The 16,080-nt window shown below is 35.2% G+C and overlaps 1 protein-coding gene across 1 annotated transcript in view; it reads right to left on the bottom strand.

Moving 5' to 3' along the window:
• Positions 1-16,080, bottom strand: part of LOC130010729 (E3 ubiquitin-protein ligase rnf213-alpha-like) — a 368,341-nt gene that overhangs the window by 59,876 nt on the left and 292,385 nt on the right. The window contains exons 65-68 of the mRNA XM_056098708.1: positions 8,189-8,223; positions 6,664-6,761; positions 6,128-6,281; positions 1,222-1,396 (exon numbers count right to left, since the gene is read on the bottom strand). The gene's annotated coding sequence lies outside the window, so the exon portion shown is untranslated. The remainder of the gene's footprint in view (positions 1-1,221; positions 1,397-6,127; positions 6,282-6,663; positions 6,762-8,188; positions 8,224-16,080) is intronic.

Here is a 16,080-nt window from a genome sequence, read left to right as displayed (position 1 = left end):
GAGCCGACTATTTTGTCGGTCAGTTTTAGTCCGATTTTTACGAAATTTGAATTCATCATCAGGGTGTAACGGTGATATATTTAAATGGTTTTAAAATCAGATAAAATTGTGACCTCTTGAGGGTCCAGAAGCTCAAAATGTGATTTTTCGTACAATCAGGGGCCATAATCCACAAAGTTATGGTCTGATGAGTGCGAAAATCGACAAAAACTGAGATAGTTGGATATAAACATATCTTTTAAGTTTTATCAAAATTGAATCAAAATTGTCACCACTAAAGGGTCCACAACCTGGATATTTGCGTACATGGAGCGTCCATTTTGTCCGCCGTTTCTGTCTGATTTTCACAAAATTCAAACTCAACCATCAATAGGGTGTAACAGTGATATATTCAAACGTTTTTTTAAATCGGATAAAAATTGTGACATCTTGAGGGACCACAAGCTAAAAACGAGAATTTTCGTATGATTAAGGGCCATAATTCTGGAAGTTAGGATCCGATATGTGCGAATATCGTATCAAACCATGATCTTTGGTTTATAAACATGTATTTCAAGTTTCACCAAAATCGGATCAAAGTGGTGACCTCTAAAGGGTCCACAACCTTGATATACCATATTTTTACATTATTTGCGTAAAAGGGGCAGCCATTTTGTCCGGTAGTTTTGGGCCAATTTTCACGAAATTCGAACTTAACCAATATTATGGTGTAACGGTGATATTTTGAATGTTTTTTTAAATCGAATAATGATTGTGACCTCTGGAGGGACCACAAGCTAAAACGCAATTTTTCGTACAATTAGCAGCTATAATAAAGGAAGTTACGATCCGATATGCGCGAATATCGAAAGGTTCCAAGATCTTTGGGTTATAAACATGCATTTCAAGTTTCATTCAAATCAGATGAAAATTGTTACCTCTAGAGTGTCCACAAGCTAAAAGCGTGATTTTTTGTACAATCAGGGTCTATAATCCATTAAGTTATGGTCCGATACATGCCAATATCGAAAGGAACCAAGATCTTTTGGAGATACACATATATTTCAAGTTTCGTCAAATGGGATAAAAATTGTGACCTGTAGAGTGTCCGCAAACAAATTGTGGACGGACAGACAGACTGATAGTAGCGATGAGAAATGTTTACAGATGACAACAATGTATGATTAAATTAAGATAAAAACAACCTGATTTGAATCTATTTCTACTTATTTTAACTAATACCTGCTGGTAAATCATTTAATAGATGTTTAAATATCAGGTGAATCAGAAGATAAACATCATCTGAACTCTTTTGTAGAGCTTTTTGTAGTACAGCTACATCTTTCTGCAAATGGTGTGTAAAGTAACCTTCAGCTTTTTCTTGGGCAATTGGTGGATTAACCAAATTAGCTACAGCCTGTCAAAATTCATTATAATAAATCTATGAAAACATCTCATAATTCATTAAAATTCCATTTTTTAATCACAGACTATTTGTACTGAAATATGCCACCAGTGAAGCTGATGTCCACCGCCGAAATGGCAAAATAAATAGATGACACATATTAATTAATCGCAAATTTATTTTTTTCAAAAGTATCAAGCAATCAAACAGATTATCACCTATACACTAAGTTTCATCACTCTCTATTAGATAGAATCAAAGTTATCTTGTCCCAAAGCATCAACCAATGAAATGGCTTAGCTTTAGCTCGGAATGTTATTCATTGAACTCAGTCAAGACATTCACCTAATGAACATCTACAACCAGTTTAAACATTCTACCTCATTTAAAAGCAGAGTTGTTATGTTCCTAAGTATTGACCAATCAAATTGCTTATCGCTCCTTAGCCTAAGCAGAAAATTCTCATCATCGAACTTAGTCATTGTAATGATATTATAACAAAAGTTATTGAGCCCCAAAGCATCAACCAATCAGATTGCTTATCTCTGCTTACCGTAAGCAGACAATGTTCATCATTGAACTCCATGAAGGCATTCACCTAATGAACGCCTACACCAAGTTTGAACATTCTACCTCAATTAATAGAAGGAGAGTTATTGTGTTCCAAAGTCTTGACCAATCAAATTGCTCATTGCTCAGCTTACTCTCAGCAGAAAATATTCATTATTGAACTTATTCAAGGTATTGATGTGATAAAAAATATACACCAAGTGTCATCACTCTCACTTAATTAGAAACTAAAGTTATCATGCCCCAAAGCATTAACCAATCAAATTGCTTATCTCTGCTTACCCTAAGCAGAAAATTCTCATCTTAGATCTCTATTAAAGATACATTGTCTCAAAAGTTTTTATCGGTGGTTATTGCCAATAAAAGTATGGCAAATTTGGTATATATGGAAAGTAGAGACACCCAATCTTACTACAAAAATATTTGATTACCCGAAAAACACTCATCTTCATCAAATGGTTAGGAGGTTTGGGGAACATTGAGAGTGTCAACGTACAAGATACTCTGCAATTAAATGACGGGAAAAGAAGTTGACAGAAAATAGTTAAGAATTTACTTAGGGGTCATTAGGTATGGTAAATGGACAGTATAGTAATGAAAAATACATTCAGGGATTTGAAGCAAATTTTTGATAGATTAATTAGTTTCAATATGTTTTTAGTCCAAATATATCATCAAATCACCCAGTTCATATACGGGAAAATATCTTTAAGGCATTCACCTAATAAACACCTACGCCAAGTGTGAAAATTCTAGCTTAATTAGAATGAGAGTTATTGTGTTCCAAAGTCTAGACCAATCAAATTGCTTATCGGTCCGCTTACCCTGAGCAGAAAATGCTCATTGTCGAACTTAGTCAAGGTACTGATGTAATGAATACCTACACCAAGTTTGAACATTCTAGCTCAATTAGAAGGAGAGTTATTGTGTCCCAAAAAGTGTGATGGACGGATGGACAGACAGATAGAAAGGCGAGAGTCAATTATGAACATAGAACAACAAATACAGGTTATATAATATTCAAACTTCAACCTAACATTTGGACAAAATAATCAGGTCACACATATGCCACAGATAATCAAGCCCTATAAACCACTGAAGCCAGAATGGAATGGAATGAGGTTTAATGTCTTGTCATACATGTAACTAAATTAGGTCATTTTGAGACTAACATATAGTAATTTCTTACAATGAGAGCCAGACTGATGGTTTTAAGTGCAGTGTTATCCACATAACCACGCTTCACAAAATATGTTTCAGTTGTATTGTGAATTCAAGAATTTCACAGGTAAATATGCTGATTATTCATTACCTATACAACTTATATACAGTGGACTGTCACTTCCGACATCATACGGGATCGATACAATATGCCGGATTATACAGCATGTCAGAATACTCAATTGTGTCAATACCGGAAGTATTATTGTACCTCAAATACCAGAAGTATTATTTTAATACACCTTCAAATTCCCAGAACTTAAAATATGATATTGATTAACCTTTCTGAACATTCAAAATTTCATTATATAAAATTATTACGTTTTTACTTCGGACACATACAACCACTCCTGCATCATTCTGTTGATGTCTTCAAATTTAGAGTTCGAGTAAAATCATTTCTTACTGTTTCTTAAATCATGATATTCATATGGATCGTGAAGAGTGACAGGTTAGTTGCTGAAGCGATGAGTATTGAAGCAAGATGTGGCATCGACATCGCTAGCCAATTTGTAATCTAGTATACAAGATATGTTTCAGCCAAAAGATAGGTTGCCAGGCAACAAAACATACGCCCACAACAGCTAAGTTGTCCGGACAGTCAACAAGTGTTGTCGCATGTTTTTTTCTTTTTGTTGAGAACATTTACAACAATTATCAGAAAACATTAGAATTTGTTTCGATTGTTTGTCTCATGACCTTAAACGCTCTAGAGCGTCCACAATTATCAGAAATCGCTGAAAATCAATAGGTATCTTTGTCTCATGACCTTAAACACTGTGTATAAATTTAAAGTCAAATGGATATTAACTTTAGCCTCTAGAGTGTCCACAAGATGTTTCAAAGAGATCAAGGGCTATAACTCTGGCAGTAACTATCGGAAATCGCTGAAAATCAATAGGCTTCTTCGTTTCATGACCTTAAACACTTTGCATAAATTTAAAGTCAATCGGATATTAACTTTAAATTTCAAAGTGATCAGGGGCCAGCGGCTGCCAGACAGGATACGCCCACATTTTAGAGAGATGGATAGAGAACAAGCTAAAAAGAAAGTGGTCTTTGAGTTATAAACTTACATTTCTTCAAGTTTCAACAAAATCGGATAAAAATTGTGACCTCTATAGGGTCCACAACCTTGATATACCATATTTTTTACGCTATTTGAGAACGAACGGCGGCCATTTTGTCTGTCAATTTTAATCCTATTTTCACGAAATTCGAACTAAGTCGTCCTTAGGGTGTAATTAACGGTGATATAATAATAAGGTTTTTTAAATCGGATAAAAATTATGACCTCTATAGGGTCCACAAGCTAAAAACACGATTTTATCGTACAATCAGGGGCCATAATTCATTAAGTTACAGTCCGATATGCGCGAATATCGAAAGGAACCGAGATCTTTGGGTTATAAACCTACATTTCAAGTTTCAACAAAACCGGATAAAAATTGTGACCTCTATAGGGTCCACAAGCTAAAAACGTGATTTTTCGTACAAACAGGGGCCATAATCCATGAAGTTTCGATCCAATACATGCCAATATCGAAAGCAGCCGAGATCTTTTGGAGATAAACCTATATTTCAAGTTTTGTCAAAATTGGATAAGAATTGTGACCTGTAGAGTGTCCACAAACAAATTGTGGACGGACGGACAGGGGCGACGGCATAATACGTCCACATGAAATTGTGAGCGTATAAAAATCAATAGACTTCTGTGTCTTATGACCTAAAACACTGTGTATAAATTTAAATTCAATCGGATTTTAAATTTAGCCTGTAGAGCATCAACAAGATATGTCAAAGAGATCAAGGGCCATAACTCTGGCAGTAATTATCGGAAATTGTTGGAAGTCAATAGGCTTTTTTGTCTCATGACCTTAAGCACTGTGTATAAATTTAAAGTCAATCGGATATTAACTTTAGCCTGTAGAGCGTCCACAAGATTTTTCAAAGTGATGAAGAGCCATACATCTGGCAGTAATTATTGGAAATCACTGAAAATCAATAGGCTTCTTCGTCTCATGACCTTAAACACTGTGTATAAATTTAAAGTCAATCGGATATTAACTTTAGCCAATTGCTTGTGGACGCCTGACGGACGGATGGGGGGGAGGGGACGGCGACAATATACGCCCACATTGAAACTGATTACTAGAGGCCACAGTACGATAGTGCCTGTCTATCATAATATGTTTTTTTGCTTTCAAAAAGTAATTTGTGTTGTATTGTGCTGCACTAATATAAAGACAGCGCACATAGTTACAGCGATTCGCCATATAAGACGGAACCATCTATTGAATACTTAACGGCCAATTCCATCTATGTAGGTCGTGGAACTTTTTCAAAATCTGCTATAATTTGCTGCTAGACATCCAATGTCATATACATACAGGCATGCTTTGAAGGACGATCACACATTATGAACACAATATTATAATGATAGTGATTCTTCATCTCGATAATTTATAATAATGTCACTGTAATTGACGTAATTAATTCAAATGAAATCCCAAGTGCTCTCTTGGGAGAGATTATAAAATTATCAAGGTAATCAACAAAGGCCGACACATGTTTTAAGCTCACCGATAATTGATTGGTGATTGCTTGTTGGTTAACACCCACTGATTGAAGACAAGATTATCCAATATTAATTCAATGCAAATCGTGTGACGGGACCGCTGATTGATGTCGTGGTTCATAATATTCAGAATATGGACAACTCTTAACTTTTTTTGTTGAAGTAATAAGGAAATAAATCGGGACTGTATTCAAGCCCAAAAATTAACTATGTGTATTTGTGTGAACACCATCTTTTTAAATGTCAAGAAAGCACTAACCAAAACTTTTTTGGTTGAAGTAATAAGGAAATAAATCTGGACTGTATTCAAACCCCTAAATTACTATCTGTATTCGTGTGAACACCATCTTTTTAAATGTCAAGAAAGCACTAACCTGTGAATTTTGTTTGGCTCCCAACAACATTGACATATGAGTCATCATTCTTATAATAGCACATACAGATGGTGACATAGATCTTTCTGGAATGGCTACTAATGGTCGTTGATCTGCTAAACCCAGGATATGTCCAGTCTTGGATCTATCTCGTCTAAATTAGTAAAAAAGAAAAAGATGTGAGTTACAATGATCAAGATAAAGTAAGTCAATTATGTATACATCAATGCCAAATACTGTGCCATTGAATAGTTCTTTCACTTTAATATACAACAAGGATAGATTACAGAGAAAAGGGAACTGGGGACAAGGTGGTGAAAATCAACATATATCTGGTATTTGCAAAGATATGATAAATTAGAACTGTGTAACATTCAGCATCCTTTGCAGAAAATTAGCATCACTTAAAATCTTTTGATAGGCCTCTTTTTAATTTGACAAAATCCAGAACGTTAGATTATCTATCATTGATATTTTGCTTTTGTTTTCTTAATTGAATGTTAGATCTTTCACCAGAGCACTAATATTAAACATACCCATCATCTGTAGTATTTCCTTGTGTTGCCTGATGACCTTGACCACCTATTGTTGCATTACATTGATTACATTTGCTTACCGTGTATGGCTTACCACACTGAAAATAAAGATAGGTTGCCAGGCAATGAAACATACGCCCACAGAAGCTAAATCGTCCAAGCGGTCGACACAAGGGTATAGTCACATATTTATTCATTTGTAGGTAATTAGGGGCCTTTACAAGACAGTTCCATAAAAGGTTCTACAGACTGAAACAAGGGTCTCAACTCTGGAAGTAATTTGACAGGCTTTTTTGTTTTACTAATTTAAATAATGCATATAAATTTCATACAGATCAGATGATCACTTTTGTCATTCAAACGATCACAAGGTTCATAACCATAACTCTAGAAATTATTGATGGAAATTGCTGAAATTCAATAGATCTCTGTTCCACAAATTTAAATGATGCATATAAATTTCATACATATCGGATGATAACTTTCATCAATCGAGCATTAACAAGGTTGAACAAAGTGAAACAAGGGCCATAACTCTAGAAGTATTAAACGGAAATTACTGAAATTCAATAGGATTCTTCTCTTTACTGATATAAATGACGCATGTAAATTTCATACAGATCGGCAGATTACTTTTGATGTTAGAGCATTCAAAAGGTTCAATAAAGTGAAACAAGGGCCATAACTCTAGACTTAATAAACGGAAATTGCTGAAATTCAATAGGCTTCTTCGTTTCACTAGTTTAAATAATGCATATAAATTTCAGAAAGATCGGATGATAACTTTTGGCATTAGAGTGTTCACAAGGTTAAACAAAGCAAATCAAGGGCCATAACTCTAGAAGTGATAAACGAAAATTTATGATAACTTTTGGCGTTAGTGTTCACAAGAAATTGTGGACGATGGACGGACGGATGGACGGACAGACAAGGCGAGGGCAATATACGTCCACATTTCCATGTGGGAGTATAAAAACAATAATGAATGAATAGGTATTTTCCAAAAAATGAGTTATGAGTCCCTCAGACCCGCCTCCCACCCCCCTTAACTTTCAGAAACTATTTAAAATATAGGTTATGAAAGATATTTTATAGTTGAAATTAGAATAATTTGGGTTTTTTTTTTACTTAAGTTTCCCTTTAATAAACATAATGGGAAATGAAATGAAATGGGGTTTAACGGTCTACTGTTTTGCTCCTAAACTGGGCTAATGAAGACGGGCATACGCCATACAGTGTGCTATGAGGGAAATTCCAACTGCCAAGGGATCTTTTATGTGCACGCCAATTTGTACGCGGGACCTCGGTTTTTTGTACCATCCGAACGACTAGACAGCTGTCCTTGTCAGGCCCTCTGTCCTGCATCACTGACAAGGGGAAACCACGCCGGAAAATCTGGATGAACTTTCTCGGCAAATACAGGGATCGAACACCCAACCTCCAGGCTAGTGAGCCAGCGTCTTACCCACTTAGCCACGTGATCCCCAAACATAATGGGATATTAAATATAAAATAACTTAATTACCTCACCAATAATATAAGCATGACCATTTGGACACCCTAAAATATAATGTAAAATAACATCAAATCAATATCTACAGAAGACAGCCAAGATGACTATATACAGAATTTTAAACACAGTGTTACCAAGCTATAACCAGCGATTGCCAGGTAAGATATCGATACGCCCACATTTTGCAAGAGACGGATTGAGAACAAGCTAAAAAAGAAACGCAATTTTTCGTACAATCAGGGGCCATAATCCAAGAAGTTATGGTCTGAAATGTGCGAATATCGAAAGGTACCGAGATCTTTGGGATATAAAGATTTATTGTAAATTTCATCAAATTCAGACAAAAATAGTGACCTCTAGTCGTTTCAATTTTCATGAAATTCGAACTCAACCTTCTCTATGGTGGAAAGGTGATATATTAAATTGGTTTCTAAAATCTGATAACCAGCTGTTGCCAGGCAAGATACGCCCACATTTTGCAAGAGACGAATCGAGAACAAGCTAAAAAGGAAATGCAATTTTTCATACAATCAGGGGCCATAATCAAAGAAGTTATGGTCTGAAATGTGCGAATATGGAAAGAGACTGAGATCTTTGGGACGTAAACATATATTTTAAGTTTCATCAAAACCTGCTAAAAATCGTGACCTCTAGAGGGCCCACAACATTCCTATTACATACTTTTACACAATCTGCGTAGAAAGAGCGGCCATTTTGTCAGGCAGTTTGGTTCCCTTTATTTTCCGAAGTTCAAATTCAACCTTCATTATGGTGGTATGGCATTATATTTAAACAGTTGTTAAAATCGGATAAAAAATTGTGACCTCTAGATAATCCACAAGCTTAAAAACATGATTTTTCGTCCAATCAGGGGCCATAATCCAGGAAGTTAAGGTCCGATATGCACCAATAGCGACAGGAACCAAGATCTTTGGGACATAAACATATATCTAAAGTGTCATCAAAATCTGATAACAATTGCAACTTCTAGAGGGTCCACAACCTTGGTATGACATACTTTTACAGTATTTGCGTACAAGCCACCATTTTATCAGGCAGTTTTGGTCCGATTTTCACGAAATTGGAACTCAACCGTCATTAGGGTGTAATGGTGATAAATCTAAACATTTTTTAAAATTGGATGAAAATTGTGACCAAGATCTTTGGGTTATAAACATGTACTGTTATTTCAAGTTTCATCAAAATTGGATCAAAACTGTGACCTCTAGAGGGTCCACAACCTTAATATACCATATGTTTACACTATTTGAATACGAGGGGCGACCATTTTGTCCGGCAGTTTAGGTAAGATTTTCACGAAATTCTAACTCAACTGACATTACGGTTTAACGATGATATATTCGAACATTTTTTTAAATCGGACAATAATTGTGACCTCTAGAAGGACCACTAGCTAAAATGTGATTTTTCATACAATCAGGGGCCATAATTCAGGAAGCTACAATCCAATGTACGCGAATATTGAAAGGAACCATGATTTTTGGCTTATAAACATGCATTTTAAGTTTCATCAAAATCAGATGAAAATTCTGACCTCTATATAGGGTCCACAAGCTAAAAACATGATTTTCGTATAATCCATGAAATAACAGTCCAATGTGTGGAAATATCACAAAAACCAAGATTGTTGTGTTATTAATCTATACTTCAAGTTGCATCAAAATCAGATAAAAATTGTGACCTGTAGAACGTCCACAAACAAAATGCGTGCGAACGAATGGACAGACAAGGGGGATGACAATCCACATAAAAATGTGGGCGCATAAAGATATGTTGACCACCTGCTTTAAGAAGGGGAACAAGGGCAATATAGTAGGATATGATGTGATGTAATTCCATCTCCAAAACTGTGATCTGTTGAGTATACAAGGTTTCATTGAATTCAACAAAAAGTCAAGTGTTAAAAAGGTATTCATGAATAAAGGAGTAACTTAAACATACATTATGCAAGAGCTAAATCTGCCTATTTCAGGTCTTTCTTTAGGCCTGAAATGTTATCTAAATTATTAATTAGACATTAATTAACCTATCCAGGTCATAATCAACTCTACATGGCCGAGCTAGCCTGCAATCTTAAGTGGATTGTAAGCCGATTTACTGCATAACTTTCCTTCTCGATTAAACGATTAAATGGATAATCAAGACTCGAGACTAAGCTGTTTATCGTACTGACTTTAGTAATGTTGAATGAAATTTTCACCAAATTGCCTTTACATTATCTAGTTTTTAACTATTATAGTGAGAACTGCCAACTCGTAACCGAATCTCCCATAATGTATCTTTAAGGAATAATTGTCTATACAGTTGAATGAACAATGGACATTCTATCAAAATTTTGAAACATAGCATAATTATAAACCTACCAGCAGATTTCAAATTTTAAGGGTCAGGGTCAGTACCTCAGACTAACAGATAAAACATAGGGGAAAAACAACTTCTTGAAATATCAATGGAACTAGTCAGAAGATTTATACTCTGATCACAGTAGCTCGGCAAGGCAGGATCGCTATTCCCTGTAAGGTTTGCACAACAACCTTTACCTACCTCTGTCAGCTGCTGTATGTTAAACAATAAGCTTATACATCAGAAAACCAGCGGCTGCCAGGCAGGATACGCCCACATTTTCGCGAGATGGATAGAGAACAAGCTAAAATGAAAGTGATTTTTCCTACAATCAAGGGCCATAATTCAGGAAATTACAATTTGATATGTGCAAATATCGAAAGGAACCGAGATCTTTGGGTTATAAACTTACATTTCAAGTTTCAACAAAATCGGATAAAAATTAAGACCTCTATAGGGTCCACAACCTTGATATACCATATTTTGGGAACGAGGGCCGGCCATTTTGTCTGTCAGTTTTGGGCCGATTTTCACGAAATTCAAACTCAGCCATCCTTAGGGTGTAACGGTGATATAATAATACGTTTTTTTAAATAGGATAACCAGCGGCTGCCAGGCAGGATACGCCCACATTTTCGAGAGATGGATAGAGAACAAGCTAAAAAGGAAGTGATTTTTCCTACAATCAATTGCCATAATTCAGAAAATTACAATTCGATATGCACAAATATCGAAAGGAACCAAGATCTTTGGGTTATAAACTTACATTTCAAGTTTCAACAAAATCGGATAAAAATTGTGACCTCTATAGGGTCCACAACCTTGATATACCATATTTTGAGAACGAGGGCCGGCCATTTTGTCTGTCAGTTTTGGGCCGATTTTCACGAAATTCAAACTCAGCCATCCTTAGGGTGTAACGGTGATATAATAATACGTTTTTTTAAATAGGATAAAAATTATGACCTCTATAGTGTCCACAAGCTAAAAACGAGATTTTTTGTACAATCAGGGGCCATAATTCAGGAAGTTACATTCCGATATGCGCGAATATCGAAAGGAACCAAGATCTTTGGGTTATAAACTTACATTTCAAGTTTCAACAAAATCGGATAAAAATTGTGATGTCTATAGGCTCCACAACCTTGATATACCATATTTTTACGCTATTTGAGAACAAAGGGCAGCCATTTTGTCTGTCAGTTTTGGGCCGATTTTCACGAAATTCGAACTCAGCTGTCCTTAGGGTGTAACGGTGATATAATAATACGATTTTTTAAATCGGATAAAAATTATGACCTCTATTATAGGGTCCACAAGCTTGAAACACGATTTTCTTACAATCAAGGGCCATAATTCAGGAAGTTACAATCCGATATGCGCGAATATCGATAGGAACAGAGATCTTTAGGTTATAAACTTGCATTTCAAGTTTCAACAAAATCGGATAAAAATTGTGACCTCTATAGAGTCCACAACCTTGATATACCATATTTTTACGCTATTTTAATTGAGAACTAAGGGCGGCCATTTTGTCTGTCAGTTTTGGGCTGATTTTCACGAAATTCGAACTCAGTCATCCTTAGGGTGTAACGGTGATATAATAAAACGTTTTTTTAAACCGGATAGAAATTATGACCTCTATAGGGTCCACAAGCTAAAAACGTGACTTTTTCGTACAATCAGGGGCCATAATTCAGGAAGTTACGTTCCGATATGCGCGAATATCGAAAGGAACCGAGATCTTTGGGTTATAAGCATACATTTCAAGTTTGAACCAAATCGGATAAAAATTGTGGCCTCTACAGTGTTCACAAGCTAAAAACGTGATTTTTCGTACAATCAGGGGCCATAATCCATGAAGTTACAGTCCGATACATGCCAATATCGAAAGGAACCGAGATCTTAGGGTGATAAACCTATATTTCAAGTTTCATTGAAATCGGATAAAAATTGTGACCTGTAGACTGTTCACAAACAATTGTGGACGGACGGACGGACGGACAGGGGCGACGACAATATACGTCCACATGAAAATGTGGGCGTATAATAAAATACTATGATATGTTGATGTTTGTACAAAGTTTCAAAAAATTTTTCTTGAACAGGTAATGAAATATGCGCCGGAAATGAAATCGGGATGGAAGGACGGTCATTAGAAAATAAAATAATAGGTTGATGAATGTAAAAGTGTAATAAAGGTATCTTGATCAAATTCTGTGATATGCTCTAAGAATAATAATTATAGAATAATAATTATATACCAAAAACTAAGTCAGATGTGTAGTAAAAATTCAAAATCATGCAACAGAGAAATTTGTTTCCATAGAAACACAAAAATCATTAAATCTGAGAAATTTCTAATTAGCAAAAGGCACAATAACCACAGAGTAAAAATACACAGAGTGGCGACTCGCATTACGGACCATAGAAAGACAGCGATGCGCAATGCATCTTGGGAATTGTCTGTAATAAACACACACTGACAGTTCGCTCAACGACGTTACGAAATCTATATCGATGAACTAAATCTCTTTAATTTCGTAGTTTTATAGTATTTTCGGTAACAAAACTACTGAGAATTATCACATACAATCATAATATGTTAGTTGTGTGTGTGTTTGGGAATTTATAAAACATGATTCATATTTTTAGAACATGCATAAAGCGTGGTACTGCCCGGAATGAATGAAGTGAGACTGAGACGAAAGACGGCATTTGTGACTGTTTACGAATTGGTCTATTTTTAAGGCCGTAAATTATTGTCGATTTTTAAGAGGTTTTATTAACTTTGAAACTATTCCACCAAATACTTGTTGTTTCCACCACTAGATTTGAAATGTAATTTCCATACACCTTAAAATGGGTCATTTGAAAATGTCAAAGTGCCACGCCCTTTTTTCAATAAGGCCTATTTTACTCAACATCAACATGATTTATTTTTTCTCCCAAAGAAAAATTCCTTTGTCTTCTAGAGCTTATTACTGTGTGCGTCTCTTATTTATGTTATGTTAATAAAGTAAGCTTTCATTAAAATATAAAATAATAATTTAAGAATATTAAAATTGAATTTCAAATAGGCATTTAACGTTTTCCAATAAACAGATTTGAGCCGTTGGTTGTTTTTCAATATAAAATACCTTATTTGGCTCCAACGTGGACTCACCATGTGCTTTTATGATTTTTGTTCTATTAATTAATGTAGGCTTTCATTTTTAAAAAATAAAATAATTAAAGATATTAAAATTCTATTTTAAATAGGCCTATAACATTTTTCAATAAACATTATTTGAGTTGATTGGTTTCTCTTTGTACAAACAAGTATAAACCAAAAACAACTTGAGAATGAATATTTTGCATATTGCTCTGGGTGTCATGTAACGTTTTGACGGCCTTTATAGGCCCCCCTAATACTATGAAATTGTTCATTTTATACTACTTACTGCACAAGAATATATATTAAATTATTACAAATCTGAAGTTTGCTCTAGATATCCATGCCATTAGGTCTGATCTGTGTTTACCACAAGTAATTGTAGACCTACATAGAATCACATTTTTCGATACACAATCTTAGAAAAAAATTAGGCTTGTCCATATTATCCTTTTGCCAGAAAACAACAGATTCTTCAGAAAATATGGTTAGTTCCCCCGCACCTGATTCTTTTTCAATTGCTTTTAATGACAACATATGAATCCAAATTTATTTTATTCGGTAGACTGTAGGCCTATTATTGAGTCAAGTCAAGTGGCGTGGTTTCGATTACCCGCTTGTACGAGACAAGGAGTAGGGTCGCCTGTCCAATCTTGTGGCCGTAGGTTTTCTCCGGGCCCCCCAGTTTCCTCTCACTGCTAAAAAAGACCCATCAAGTGAATTATTGAAATAAAACTGAACCATGTTAGTCCCGAAATTACCTAGTTTGTGTCGAGTGGACGTTAAACCAAATTTCTCTCTAGTTTCTGAAGTCTCTCCCTACATTACATTTATAGCACATTGATTTGATTTAGCTTAGACATGTTAGAGCGAGAGGTCATATTATCATCATAAGATAAAGACGTATAGATCTACTTCTAAGCCTATACAGTACTCGGTACCTACATTGGAATATCATAATATGCAATATTAATGCCAATTAAGCCTAACCACTCAAATATGAAAACATCTTTCACCAAATATGTACTCTTACAAAATAAAATTTTTGATGATATATATTGCTGTTTGTAAAATCTATTAGATCGATGTTATTATGGCTCAGTATTTATTATATATTTATGGCACTAGGCCTAGCACTCGACGATGACTCGTATTGTACTCGTAGCAGACGACGCGACGTAGACTGAGCTCTTTTTCTTCAGAAATGCTGAATTTTTTAAATCCCTCAATAGTCCCTAAAATTAAAACACCCGGCATAGGACCTACTCTGGGTACCATATCCACCACTCGGATGTTTAGATTTTCTTCTGTTCAACTGCGAAACGTCTTCTTTAGCCGCCATGTTTAGTGCCATTACAGACAAACCCCAAGATACAGTGCGCGACCTACTTTTTATGCAAATGAAGCAGTCGCCACTCTGTGTATTTTTACTCTGTGCAATAACCATCACAGGTTGATGTTTGTACAAAGTGTACACCAAAAACTAAGTCAATTTGTTTTCTATGGAAACACAAAAAATATAAATCCAAGAAATTTCTAAATAGCAAAAGGCACAACTACTATAATAGGTTGATGTTTGTACAAAGTTTCACGAAGACATCTTGAATGATTTATGAGATATGCTCCCGATAAAAATTGTACACAAAAAACTAAGTCAAATTTGTTTCCATGGAAACACAAAGATAGGTTGCCAGGCAACGAAACAAACGCCCACAGCATCTAAATCGTCCGGGCTGTCAACAAGTGTTTTCGCATATTTTTACTTTTTTCTGTAATGAAACATTTATAATACACTAAAATCTGATTAAGAGTAAAAATTTACTTGTTTGTATCAAGATCTTAAACTCTGTGTATCAATCTGATAACTTTAGCCTCTAGAGTGTCCACAAGATTTTTTGAAGTGATCAAGGGCCATAACTCTGGCAGTAATTATCGAAAATCGCTGAAAATGAATAGACTTCTTCGCCTCATGACCTTAAACACTGTGTATAAATTTAAAGTCAATCAGATATTAACTTTAGCCTCTAGAGCGTCTACAAGATTTTTTGAAGTGATCAAGGGCCATAACTCTGGCAGTAATTATCTAAAATCGCTGAAAATGAATAGACTTCTTCGTCTCGTGACCTTAAACACTGTGTATAAATTTAAAGTCAATCGGATATTAACTTTAGCCTCTAGAAATTCCTAAATAGCAAAAGGCACAACTACTGTAATAGGTTGATGTGTGTACAAAGTTTCAAAAAGATATCTTGAAAGGTTTATGGGATATGCTACGGAAACGAAATTGGGACGGACGGACCGACAGACACAGACGGACGGACAGAACCCATTTCAATATCCCTCCCTAACTTCGTTTGTTTTAAAAATCTCAAAAACAAGGTTAATG

The sequence above is a fragment of the Patella vulgata genome, chromosome 2 (genome assembly GCF_932274485.2).
Source record: "Patella vulgata chromosome 2, xgPatVulg1.2, whole genome shotgun sequence".
Taxonomy (NCBI): Eukaryota; Metazoa; Mollusca; class Gastropoda; family Patellidae; genus Patella; species Patella vulgata.
Note: the sequence above shows the minus strand (reverse complement) of the source record. Positions and strands in the feature narration are given on the sequence as shown.